This window comes from Lactuca sativa, chromosome 6 (assembly GCF_002870075.4).
Source record: "Lactuca sativa cultivar Salinas chromosome 6, Lsat_Salinas_v11, whole genome shotgun sequence".
Taxonomy (NCBI): domain Eukaryota; kingdom Viridiplantae; phylum Streptophyta; class Magnoliopsida; order Asterales; family Asteraceae; genus Lactuca; species Lactuca sativa.
In genome coordinates this window covers 165,851,263-165,865,808 of record NC_056628.2, presented here as the reverse complement: position 1 = coordinate 165,865,808, position 14,546 = coordinate 165,851,263, and the positions used below count along the sequence as shown (strand labels likewise).

The window sequence follows — 14,546 nt, the reverse complement described above, 5'->3', positions numbered from 1 at the left end:
TTGGTTGATTTCAATACACGACGATGAGGCAGAGTTAATTGTAACTTTTGCTTAAACTATTTCATTTTTTTTAGTTTATGACTTTAAATATTAAGAAATTCTTTGTGTTACTATTTTGAATATTGTCAATGTTTGCACCCCATATCAAAATTCCTGATCTGCCATTGATTCACACTCATCTATTTTAATCTAGCTTGTTTAACATTTATAGATAGAAAATTACAAAATGATTATTTCTTAACTAAATCATCTATATATTTAGACAATACTATAGTAATTTTCTTATACCATAATATATATATATATATATATATATATATATATATATATATATGTTGGAGAAAATCAAACCACACCAAAATAATTGTAATTTAGCATCATTGTTATCTTATATTTACTCTTATTTTGATAATATTTCATAAGATCTAATGTTATTTATAATTATATATCTAAATGTCTTTTTGTGGCATTTAATGAGCATGGCCAGATGCCGGACCTTTTCTAAGTTATAATGTCTAATTATGTTCTTTGATGCTCTTAAGGGATGATATGTTTCAATTGATTCCTGTCGTGTATTAGTTTTGAAATTCTTAGTCGAGTTGCTTATTAGGTTGCATGTTGTTAGTAATTTCATAGATGTAGTTTAGAATTAGAGGTCAATGGTAGGATGGTTCAAAGTTTCTTTTAGCATCTAAGTGTTATGCATTGTGGGGATCACTATAATGTTAGAATTTTTTACTTAACCTTATTACCTGTTCTCGTCTAATAAAGGTTCTAAGGTGGAGTTGACTATTCGGATGACTATTTGGTTCTCGATTATTCATAGTCTCGTAGAACCCAGGAAAGTATAGTTGTTTAGACCGGTTAGGGGATTCGAGTGATCAGGTTCGGCATCAGTTACCAGCCACTTCCAAGTAGGGAGAGCTATCTAATCATAATGAAGGATTGAGAAGCAATGTATCTTCTTAATGTGATTCCGTATTTAGAGGTTGATTGTGTGGTGGGCTCGGATTCAGTGGATTTCCATATTTATCAACAAAAAGGATTAAGGTTATAAGTGTTGGCACATATTTTGAGGTGGTTGGATAGGCTTAGGTTGATGGTTGTGCTAAGAAACCCTTTGTATGCTCTTATTTGATTGGGGCTTAGGGATTTGAAGCACGATCTAAACACATTATGGGGTCTAGTATTCTAGTGGTTCGTTTCATGTTGTTGTTAGAAGGACTGTTGGTGGTGTTAGTGGGATTATGGCAAGAATGTTATCGTATCGTGAGCCTAATGGGCTGGAGTGGGATAGGGACAAGAACGATATTGTGCCATGAGTCTTAAGTCCTAGTAGGTGGGAGGAATCATGATGGGATCATGAGCATGTAATGATATGTATTTCATGGGTGGGACCCACTTAATGCGGTCAGAAAAGAGTAATGTAGAGTGTTGAAGGTGAGACAATGAGTCCGATAATTCTACATGAGGCCGTGTGTTTCTAGATTTGGATGGGACAATGTGAGTTTATGTATGGCAGGTGATTTTAGATCATAAAGCAATTGGGAGATATGGTAATTGATACAGGACAGTTTTGGCAGTTGGAAGGATAGACGAGCTCTAAAAGCCATAATGGACAGGTGTCAGGTATATAGTTCCTTTTGAGGTATTGTGGATGCGTTGATCAAGGTACTCGATTTAAAATGAATATGTAGTGTTCCTTTTTGGAAACTTGTCGATTTTATGCTCAAGGGAGATAATTTTTGGAATTAGAGTTTTTAGACGGATAAGTTTCCGGTCATGGAGAGTTCCATCTAAGGATTTGTTAGCGTTGCTATAATTAGAATTGGGTAGGTTTGAATTGTTAAAGATTGTAGGGGATTGGAAGGCTCGTAAAGGAATGCGGGTAAAGTACTAGGAAGAACTCGTGAAAGTGGATTTTGAGGAAAAAATTTGGATAAGGAGGAGAATTGTAACACCCTTTTCCAAAGTTGTTAAATTGTCAGTTTGAGGATTTCAAGTTATTGGGTTTTAGCATAAAAACTTGTAGTCGCGACATAAGTATTGATGTGTAGCATCGAGACACGACTATACAGAGCGTCATGATGCAAAGCCGCAAAAATCTCAAACTCTAATATGGGGCCTTGATCCCTATATAATGTCACTACCTCCTAGGGTTTCCTTTATTGCTCAACCTCCAACCCTATAAACCTTTCACCTCCAAAACCATAGCCTCTTATTATTTCTTTCCTTGTGTTTGGTGCTTTAGAGAGAAAAATAGAAGAGTTAGTTGCTATTCTAAATCAAGTGAAGCAACTCCAGATAATTTTTACCTTCTTGTGGCCTTATCAAGCTCTATAAGTTATCAAGTGAAACGTCCCAAAAATTATAAGGTAAAAATTTCATTTTTAGTTCAACCAAAAACACCAATTATCTTTTTACAACCATTCAAAAGTATATCATAATAAAATAGTCATCAGAGTACAATCCCAAAATCATCAAGTTGCGAAACCATGGGTGGATGCACTGCGATCAAGCCGGACCCTTCCTTTTTCAACCGGAAGTACCTGAAACCATAAGCACAAAGCTTAGTGAGTTCCCTAAAATAACACATATCATACATATCAACATATAATGGGACCCGCCCATCATCGGGCCCCGCCCCACTCAGAACAGATCTGTCAGTCATCAGGCCCCACCCGATATACATACAAACACATAAACACATGCAAGAATCATAAAGATAAATAACATACAATATAATTATTAGGCCCCGCCCCGCATCAGGCCCTGCCCGGTATACATATCAAACACCATACATGCAAGAGTCAAGCGGACAACTAGCATCCTAATCATAATAAACTATGGGTCGGCATTAGTGCCTTCGACCCGCCCACAAGGTGAGGAAACTCACCTCAATCCAAGATAACCGAACCTGCGAGCTGTTGTTACCGGAATCTTCACACCAAATATAATCAAATTATCCCTAATCAATAATTAAGATAAATTCCCAAAATCCAAGGCCAAACAATATTTTGTCTTCCTAAAGGGTAAAAGACCATTTTACCCTTTCCATAACCGGTCCAACAACTCATGGCCCAACTCCCAAATGGCCCAAAATGAGTTTCTCGGGAGTACGCCCTGCGTATTGAACTCGTACACCCCGCATACTCCTCTCTGATGCGCAATGTACAAGTCGTGAAGCCTGATTCATGCCTTACGCTGAGCGTATTCCTATGTACGCCCAACGTACTTGTCAGAGGGCCAAAAACTCTCATTAAGTACTTAATGCTTAAGAAAAAACGTCCAAACTCAGATCTAATCTCTAGATAAGGTCTTCAATTATAAAGTTGCCAACTTTACACCTTTGCATGGCTTAATGGGACCTAAAACCAGTTTTTATCAATCCAAACTTATAATATGAACATCAACTTAAGCATGATTCATCAAAACCCATCAATATGACATTCTTATGGTTACTAATAACTCCATAATGGATAAATTTCTAAATTTATCCATCAGAATGGTCTAACCAATCAAGATCTAGTATTTAAGTCTCAAAAGGACCAATAATGCATTTTTTCTAACTTAGTCCATAAAGTCCAAGTCTCAAGATTTTAAATTTGAATCAATATGATGTTTAGATGGATAAAGTTTCCAAATTTATCCATAACAAGGCCACAAACTTTCAAGATCTAAACTTTATGCACCAAAGTGACCAAAACCTCATAACACCCCAAAACTAGCTGGATCTAGCAAATGCGTCATCAAGATTCAAGCTTTATACCTTTAGTGGAAAGATCAAGGTGAACAAAGTTTGGATCTACAAGCACCAATGCAAACACTTCTACAATGAGTTCCTTCTTCTCCAAGGTAATCCAAGAACACTCCAAAGCACTTAAAAACACCTTCTTTTTGCTCACGAGGCTCAAACTAGGGTTAGGGTTTCAAGAGAGGGTGTTGGAGAGGTGGAGGCTGAGAATGGAGTGGGTTTGGGGGAGTTAAGGAGCTTAAATAGGGCTCAAACCACGAAAATAGGGTTTGGGCACTGATCTCGTACGCCCGATATACTCAATTTACGCCCAGCCGACTAGGTATGCCCTAGTACTTCTAGCATACACGCTGAATACGCTCAATGTACGTAGCTTAACCCAAAATCGCCCTAACTTCAAAGGTCATAACTTCTTTATTTTAACTTCGATTTAGACAATTTTTATACCCATGGCAAGGTATTGAGAAGCTCTACAACCCTATCAACTCTCCTTTTCCTTAAAACTTACCGAACTTAAAACCAAAATTCCAAAGAGGCTCGAACAATCACTTTACGGTTATACCCTTGGGCTCCAAAGCTCCAACTAAACTCTCTGATCATGTAATCTACATTACCCACATTCAAAGGGGTCTAAATCTCTATTTCCCCCAAGGCCCGAAACCTTTTGATAACTAGTCTTTGGGTCACAGCCCCGAATTATGAAATGATTTGAAACATGGTGTTACATCAAGTGCCCACCTTTAAGGCTTTTGCATGCTTGATATAGGATTTAGAGCTTAGTTAGTCCCTTTTTGTCTTGATTCATTGGAGTCTGGATAACTCAAGGATTTAAAGGTGGTTTTGGTTTTTATTCTAGACCCTTAGGGTTGTTGTGTGTGTGTGTTTAACCTCCCATTTGACCCATGTATGAAGATTGTAGCATTTTGGTCCCATTTTAGACCTAGGTTAGAGATAGATGTGTTTAGGGCATACAAATGGATAAAGTTGGAAACTTTATCCATTAAGTCATTATTTTGATGTAATTTAGAAAGCTAGAGCCTTATTTTTAAGGGATTAAGTGCTTAATAGAATAAGTATTTTGCCTCGAGAATCGCGATGCAACCAAGGAAGGTTCGCATCTTAAATATGGCTCTGATGTTGTGATTGTTTTATCGTCTGCTAGTAGCTACACGACAAAGGGTCACGGCGGGTTGACTTGTTTGACCATTAACTTTGACCTTGATGACCCGTTCACCGTTAACTTTTGACCAGATTGACTTTTGGTCAAAATTTGAAGGATATGAGTTTAAGACCAAGGATTAATATTTGGTTGATATTAGGTAGACCATGCTATTAGATTGTCGGTGGACTCGTGTGTGAGGCTTGTGGTTGATCAGCTAGCTCCAGGCGAGTTTTTTCACTATACGGTGTGTGACATTGTATGACCTATGTATGATAAGACATAAACAATGTTAGGATACGAGTATACTTGTAGACTATTTAGTCTTCGTTAAGTATGTGGTTGAATGAATGTCTAATACTGTTATGTTTCATGATTGGTTGGGTATTGGTCGTATTGGTTGACTGCCAAGTGAATGTCGTAGGGACTGTACATAATTAAAACTGGATAACCTGAGAACTCTAGTCTAAGCCTTGATCAATGGCTCTTGTTTGATTTATTTTTCACGGGTAGGATCATCTATTTTATTGTATATCTTATTTTTAGCTACATATGATTATGCATTTATAACCGTCAATATTAGTAATATCCTTGGTATGGTTGTAGTATGGCAAAGATTCAGTGCTTGTATGATAGTTAGGAGTTGATGGTTGTGCGATGGCTGATAGCCGATGGTACTATGATCATAGGGTGCCTACGGTTTTTATGCATGTTGATATGTTATGCTGGTGGATTAGCTATAATCGAGAGCCTTTGCTTGTATGAATTGTAGGTATGGTGGAATGTGTGGTATAATAGGGAATCCACTAAGTTTTGTGCTTATGTTGTTAAGTTAAATGTCTTTCAGGTTGTTTGACGGAAGGGTGTGGCGTGACTGTACATTCACATCAAAGTTATGTTGTTATTAGACTTCTACTGGTTTTTGTAATTTAACTCTGTTTAAACTCTATCCTTTTGAAACTAATGAATATTATGTTATGTTTTCAAAAATGAGTTTTGAATGATTAATATGGTTTTAAATGAAAAAATGTGGTTTAAAGTTTGGATGTTACAGTGTCAGTTCTGCAACAGCATGGTTGAGGATATCGATCACGTGTTCTTTTCATGCAGCTATAGTTCAAGTTTGTGGAAATGGGTTATTGACTGGTCATCTATCTTGCAAACCAACTGATCTCTTATGTTGATGTAATGAAGTAATTGAAGATGAACACAAGAGACAAAAAAAAGTTGTAGTTGTCTCTGTTGTACTCGACTCTTTGGACAATACGGAGAGCTCGAAATGCGATAGTTTTCCAAAATTAAAGGAACGTTGTTATGTTCCTCGCAGATGACATTGTCCTTTCTACCTTTAATTGGATTAAAAATTGATCCAATATTTGTTTAAGTGATTGGTTGGTTTAATGTTTGTCCTTCATTTTAAACATTTTTGTAATTTGACTTGAGCACCTTGCTTAAGTTTCAAAAAAAAGAAATTCTTATTTGTAGATTATCAAATATAAGCTAACTTTTCAACTAAACCCCAATTTTTCAGCTAGTCTACTAAACATAACCTTACTCAAACAATCGAGTCATAAAATTTAGCTAACAAATCTTTGGATCTTATGTTTTATTTTCATCACTAAGTGATTTTTAAGCTATGTTTGGCTGATTAGCTGAAAAACTAGTTTTTAACTACAAAGTTAGCTTTTGTCCAAGGTTTTAAATAACTTTAGGCGTAAACTTGGCGGCATTATCAAGCCTCAAGTTTTTACGAGCCATGACGAGCCACGTCGTTTATAAGGCGTGACTTAAAGCGACAAATTTGTACATAATTAATAATGTTATATATATATATATATATATGTGTGTGTGTGTGTGTGTGTGTATATATATATATATATATTCTCTACTATTATTCATTTTTATATGCATATATGACTTAAAACGATATTTTGTTAAATTATGACGTCAAATACAAATCGTAAAGTCATAACACACCATGGCGAAACCATGACGAACTTTTTAGAAATTGCTTTTGTCTTACTAACCCATACAACTGATAAAGTAATAGTGTTTGGAAAAAAAAAACCTAAGTTAGATGATAATTATAAAATGACATTTATTTATAGGGAAAATGACTTGTAAGGGTAACAAAGTATTAGACTTGTACAAAAAATACCATTGAACTTTTTTTGTACACATATCACCAATCAATTATAGCTTTTGTACACATATGACCATTAAACTTCACCTTTGTTCAAAAAATACCATTATATTACCGATAATAATAGGTCATTAGCTACGTAGCATGCCACGTGGTATGCCATGTGGCTACTGACGTGGATTTTACTGTTTATTATGTACACATTATACCATTAAACTATTTTTTGTACACATTATACCATTAAACTTTTTTTTTGTACACATTTTACCATTAAACTTTTTTTTATACATGATTTACCATTAATGTTATGTAATTTATTGAAAAAAATATCATTTTAAAAAATACATATCATTACATAAAAGTAGGTTTCCCATCACCTGATGTGGATTTTACTGATTTTCTAAATTTTAGTAAACTTATCATTATAAGTCATTTTCCTATCGGTAAACAACGACATAATTTCAATGCATTTTTTTAATCATCAACCATAATCAAGAAGAGGGGGGATTATAATAAGGTAACATGTACAAAATGTTTCATGAGTTTATAAGTGTGCCTCAAACGTAGTTTCCTAAGTAAATGACTTATAAGAATATGTTTACTAGACATTAGCTAGAATAATGAACAATTAAGTATTTCTTCGCCGCTCCAGATAAAAGTCTCAAGTTCAAACCTTATGGGTTCCAATTGATTTATGACCAACATAAATTCACAATGTAGTTGTAAAAGAAAGTCCTTAGTATCATTGTAAAAAACAAACCGTTTCCCTCAAACCTTACAAAATCAGGGAGTCACAATAGGTGATGGAAAACCCATTTTATGTAAAAATATGTATTTTTTGAAATAATATTTTTTGAATAAATTATATAAGATTAATGGTAAAATGTGTACAAAAAGTTTAATGGTAAAATATACATACAAAAAAAAATTAATGGTATAATGTGTACAAAAAATAGTTTAATTGTATAATGTGTACATAATATACAATAAAATACACGTCAGCAGCCACATGGCATGTTACGTGGCTGGTGACCTACTATTACCGGTAACATAATGGTATTTTTTGAACAAAGGTAAAGTTTAATGGTCATATGTGTACAAAAGTTATAGTTGATTGGTGATATGTGTACAAAAAAAAATGTTTAATGATATTTTTTGTAAGTCTAATACTTCGTTATCCTTACAAATCATTTTCCCTTATTATACTATATATTAAAATTCTCTTAGCTTATCTACAGTAAACTTAGGGTTTTTTTGGTAGATTTCGTCCTTCATTTGTGTTGGACAGTTTATGTCATTTTCTCAGTTCTTTGTTGTCATTCTCAATCCACCGCTTCAGCTGTCCAATGGTTTTGCTCCAGCGAGGTCACTACTTCTCCTTTGCTTAAGTTATTCCACCGCCTCAACTACCACCGCTTCTTCCACTAAGACGAACCTTGAACCCACAAAAATCCAATATCGTCAGAACCTCTTAAAATCTCACCGATGCTCCCTCTTCTTCTTCCACCCCATTGCCTTTCTCTCTCGCCAAAGATCGTCTGATCGAGTAGCAACGAAAGATGCCACTGAAGAGCTGGTGACGTCGACGACAAACCTTCTCCTATTCTACATGGATTGAAGCTTCCATCTTCGATTGGAGAACATTCGGCGCCTTCGTTTCTGTTTCAGCTTAGAAAATCGATTCCCCTCCTACTCCGTCGTTTTCCTATTCCAGGTTTGGTGAGGAAAATCCCTAGCTTGGTTAATCTCCCGGTTCGCCATCTACCTTCCATCCTTTTTTTTCTGTTTCCGTGTACTGCCATCTGTTGGGAATGGAAGATAGAAGCATGTGTATATGCCTTTGACTCAACCGCCATCTGTCAAACGGATTTACAGACCCAATTCTTATCCAGGTATTAGTAGCCCTAGAAAAGATGTATATGCCTGAATTAGCCTACTGATTTAGAGACCAATTCTTATCCTCACTTTACAGTTCCATGTTTACTTTAGCCATATAAGGAATATGCTTTTCAACCCATGTCTTTTAATTATGTATGATTCACAAAGTGCATATATTGTCATTAAAGAACTTATTGTGATTTTGGTGTGGATGCGAGGTGGTAATGGAGGCGGGTGAATGATGGCTTGATTGGAGAAATAAGGGAGGTGGTTGACGTTTGTTTTAAGTGGGAATGATGGAGAAGTGCTGGTCAGGAGTGGGGGTGATGATGGATTAACGTGTTGTTTTCGTTGAAGGATGTTCATCGGGGTTATTTTAACTTTACCTTGGTAATTCATGAAGCTATTCCGATTCCCAGGTGCCGAATGTTCATCCCTATTTCTATATGCTTTCAATTTCATGTTTGTTTAAGTGTGTTCTTGATTTTAATTTATTTGTTCGAATATAAGAATGGGCAAGTAATTTGATTGAAGGGTTTGCTTTCATATGATGGTTGTAATTAGGGGTTTCCTTACTGAACATCCAATTAGGGTTAAATCTAATTAGAGTTAATTTTCCAGTTTTTTATTATTAAATCTACCTTTTTTTATGTGATAAAACAAGAAAGTCTTCAATTTTGACCAATCTGGCTAACTTCATTGTTCAGTTTTGTGATGCAGACAACAGTTGAAGGAAGCATGATGCTGGGCATCATGGAGCGGAATGGCGTCAACACCACTTTCATCCTCAACCGTCAGATGTGTGACAAAAAAGCCCTTTTGTTCATTGTAGTTACACACCAGAATGTCATTGCTCTTGCACAAGAATGCCATTCACACTTGGAAATATGTGACATTTACTAAGTTTAATTTTATTTTCCTATGAGATGTGTAATTATATCACTTTGTGTGTAGGTCATTACTTTGGCATTGCAGGAGTCAGCCCAGCTCTACTTGGTATGTATGTGGTTACCGTTTGGAAACTTCTTCTCAGTAACAAAAAGTAACTTGGATTTTGGAAACAAGGATTGTCAGGTTGACTAAGTAAGATGTTATAAATTTACACGATTTAATTCCTTTATTTATTAAGATCTTGAATAACATAGCCTAGCCTTCGTTGGAAATATAAAATAACCTTATCATTTCAACAACAATTGTTGGAGATATGTAATTCAAGACTATAAACAATAAAATGACCTTAGACAGAACACCAGTAATTGTTAAGATTAAAACAACACCTTTGCGCTTCTCTCTTCACCTTCTCTTTGTTAATTTTTATCATCGGATCCATATAACAGAGAACTTAATGTAATTGACAGTTACAACAGAAAGCTGGCTTTGTATAGCATCGTAGAATGAAGCTTAACGATAGACTTTACTTGCTCGGGTATTAGCCGCCAAATATTAGTAATGTAACAACTCTGAAGTAAGAATTCCTTTCCAGCATATCTTGGCACACAATCAGCACCTAGACAATCAGCAACTTCTTGAACCTTCAATCACGTGCATTTTCCCATTTAGATTAATCAGAGAAAAAGACGAAAATGCCCCTAAAAAAACTTGAGACTTACACGAGCGATTGCATTAGCAGTTTCAGTTGGCGCTATTCTAGGGCTGCTCACTATTGATTTCACCTTCAAATCAAGAAGCAATTCTGCTGTTTTTTGTGACTACCATTTATATAAAATAATATATTAATCAGACCATAATTACCATAATACCCTTTTGCATATTATCAAATTACAAAAAAAAAAAAACTGTATAGTTCCAAGCATGTCCATAGGCATGTTACTGTTATCATGTTATCAGATTCAGAATCACTACCCTGTTAAAAAAATCTCAAGAAAACCAAATTAAGGAAATTCAGAAAACAAACAATTTTTTTTTTCACAGACTGATTTATTTATTAATATTACCTCAGGGTTTCCATGGTAGACAAGTACAATCCGATTACTAGCTTTCCTTCCTGCAGAGCTTCCAGAAGCAATAGGGGAGCTTGGAGTTTGATTTAATCTGTTAAGACATAAATATTGAGATCCACCTTCAGGTTGTGGTACAAAATCTAGCACACTTACACCACAGTTGCTTTGAAGTAAAATTCTGAAGTACTCTGTTCCTAAACCTGAACAAATTTTTTTACCATCATGAACAAGTGACTTTGATTTAGCATTTTCAGCCATTAGCTTGGAAAGGAAGAACTTCAATTTTGAAGCTTTTTGCGGTTTTCTTTCTTCAGATCGACCTTTCATTTTTTTTCCTTTTCTCTTCTTATCATTTGTTCTTTACCAAGTTATTCTTAAGCACATCCGACACCTATATATTATTGTTTCTGTATCACAGCAGGTTAAAGACCACCTTACTTGACAATCGTTGACTTTGCTAAACTGGAAGTGCTTTGAAACGACAATCAGGTAAGAAGCTTTTTTATTTTATATGTATCTTCCTTAAATAGAATTGCTTGGCTCTGTATCTCCATTTTCTCTTTACCTTTCCGTGGCTCATTTGTTTTGTTTGTGCTTATTTTTAATAAGTTTTTTGATATAAAGATTAAAGAGTTTTTTTTTTTAGCTTCAAACTGGAATTAAACAAAAACATATGAGTTTTTCTACAGATTGTCAGATTGTCACCGTTTGTGGAGATGGTAGTGACAATGAAAGAAGACTGCTTCTTTTTCTATAACAGTTAGGCCTAGGTGATGTATTGTTGCAAAATGGTACTTCAAATTGTTCGATGAAATGTTGGAATTAAGACCTACTACGTATTTTTCTTTCAATGTGTGCTTATTGTAGTGAAGCCATATGGTATGAGAGAACTTCTGTTTAATGTTTAAATACAAATGCAAAGAGGCAAACATTACTTACTTAAAATAACAACATTTTATGGTTTTTTCGTATCATGTTGATTCCTACATTTAACAAAAATAATGTTTTTCCGCCGCACCCAACCCCATCTCATCCGTAGGCACTAGATAGTTTAATAAATGTGTAACAATTACATTAAAATCTATCATCCCACTTTCAATTTTCTATAACATATAGCCATATAGGTATGTTCCTTGGTAAAATTGTTTTTATTTTTATGGTAGGAACAGACGGGAGCTATCAGATCTGACCTAATGTTTGAGAACAAGGAACATACCTATTAGTTAACATAGGTCTTCTTTACGTGTAAATATTGAAACCGTCTAACCCCCGCGTAGCGGGGGACACCACTCTAGTTTATATAATTAAAATTGTGTTAACATCGTATTAGCCTAATAACTATTTAAAATGTCTATAAAACACCCCTTTTTACACTTTATGAACTTTATTACATAAAGACTAACTATGAAAATTTTCCTTAACGAGTCTAGTAGTTTATTGATTTATTTTATTATTTTATTTTTTTTCATATTAACTTTTTTTAATTCTTTTTGAATTACGTTTTTTTATAACTTTTTTCCCAACTTTTTTACCAAGTCTTTCAACAATTTAATTTTTTATAAATTTGTAAAAATAATTAATTTTTACCACCTTAAATGTATAAAACAAATATGTAAAAAAATGAATTTAGAAAGAAAAAAAAAGAGAGAGTTCTTAAAGACCCATATATAAGAAGACTTAGAGAAAAAAAAGGTTTTAACATGAATTTGAGAAAATTTTATATAAAAAAAATGTGAAACAGTTAAGCATTACAGAAATATTTATAAAAAAATGTTGTAAAAACTAGAAAAACTAAATTTTAGAAAAAAATATAAAAACCATAAAAAATTGATATAAAGATATATTTGGAAAATTATATAAAGGCCCTAAAGGCTTATTTAATAAGACATCTCGATTTCATTTATTTTTTTTAAAGTTATCTTATAATTTATTTTAGGGGTTTTACAAAACATTTTATTACAATAAGTTTGAAAAATCAGATGACTTAAACCGTTATATGCGTAAAAAACAAACTAAATTCGTGATTGAATATTTTTGTACTTGAGTATTTTTTAAATTGGTATTTAGAATTAAATTTTCATTTAAATATATCTCGTTTTTCTTTGTCTCTAAATTTCTCATTTTACAAGTCTCGTTTTGAGTTGGTATATTTTTTATATGAAACAAATAAAATTCAAAATTGTATTTCAAAAACAATATATATATATATATATATATATATATATATATATATATATATATATATATATATATATATATATATATATATATATATATATATATATATATATAATTGTTGACCACTATGACTCAATATAGCCAACACCTAACATATCATCATAAACATCAAAATCTTTTTGAGGATTTTAAAAATTAATAGATCATTCAATGTGTTGACCAGAAATATAGTAATTTATAAAATTATAAATTGACTTATAAAATATAAAGACTATGCATAATACTATTTTATTCTTGTTTCAAGATATTTTCTATCTTATTCCATGTTTACTGTTTCATGTTTCATGTTTGCTTTCCTAATTAGAGGGCACAGAAAAAGATTGATACTATATTATATTCTTTTGTAAAAAGAAAAATAGCATTGATTAATAACCAAGTATATAATATAATTTTATTATAGTTTAATGATTAATCATAACCGATTTTCTATTCATCAACCAATAATTTTCGAAAGTCAATAAACCATGTTAAGACCTAAAAGTAAAAATTCAAAATTAAAACTTTTCTTCCATTCAAAGTCAAAAAGGTAATGATAGAAAATCATTGAAGTAGAATTATGTGTAAAAGTTTCAAACTTAATTATGGAATTTGATTTCAATGACGGGGAAGAAAGTTTATTTCATATTTGACTTTTGTTAAATACCGTCATTATAATTTGTAATTGTTTTTTTTTTTAATAAATTACTCCATTTTTAACAATGAAATCATGAGAATCTATTAATGGATATTGATTCAAAATAACTTTGTGTTTCGTTTGTTCTCTCCATATAATACGCAAGAACATTGTACATTTTATTTCCATTTTGTTACATTTAGAAATGTTGAAGTCAAAATCATACAAGCTCAAGTTAAAATAAATTCAACAAATGATCCTTATGGTTTGGGAATTCCTAACTTCTAATTTTTTTTCCTCGGAATGTCCATATTGTTTTGTTTTGTTGCATCTTTAGTTCATTACAAACCTGAAAATGTTATATTACCCTCATGCATATCTTTTATCATTTAATTCATTTTGTGTATAATTATTTATATTGGTATTCTTAAAAGTCTGATCCACCCTGACCCTCCCCCCCTCCCCCCCCCCCCCCCCCCCCCCCCCTTTACCGTTACCCTTATATATTACCCTCATGCATATCTTTTATCATTTAATTCATTTTGTGTATAATTATTTATATTGGTTCTTAAAAGTCTGATCCACCCTGACCCCCCCCCCCCCCCTACCGTTACCCTCATATACTCCTTCATTGTCCCTTTCCCTTTATATTTTCTCTCATTCTTCATCCCAAACCAGGTAGCACTATCACACTAGAGATCTTTGATAAACCAATATAGATTTCAAGGGACTCCTTGCCATTTTGGGATGAAAAAAGTGTTGGTGCAAAAGGATTTTAAAGGTGTCCAACAGATTTCAAT

At 33.4% G+C, this 14,546-nt stretch overlaps 1 long non-coding RNA gene across 13 annotated transcripts; it reads left to right on the top strand.

The window, feature by feature from the left end:
* The first annotated feature begins 8,331 nt into the window (after positions 1-8,331).
* Positions 8,332-12,246, top strand: LOC128126732 (uncharacterized). Of its 13 annotated transcripts, none has more exons than XR_008224856.1 (4): positions 8,360-9,353; positions 9,642-10,017; positions 10,293-10,399; positions 10,895-11,846. It is a non-coding gene; the product is annotated as an uncharacterized LOC128126732 (long non-coding RNA). The 13 variants fall into 13 exon arrangements; XR_008224858.1 differs by having other exon boundaries at positions 8,361-9,353; positions 10,293-10,360; XR_008224853.1 differs by adding an exon at positions 12,059-12,246 and having other exon boundaries at positions 8,355-9,353; positions 9,642-11,384.
* Positions 12,247-14,546: the final 2,300 nt, after the last annotated feature.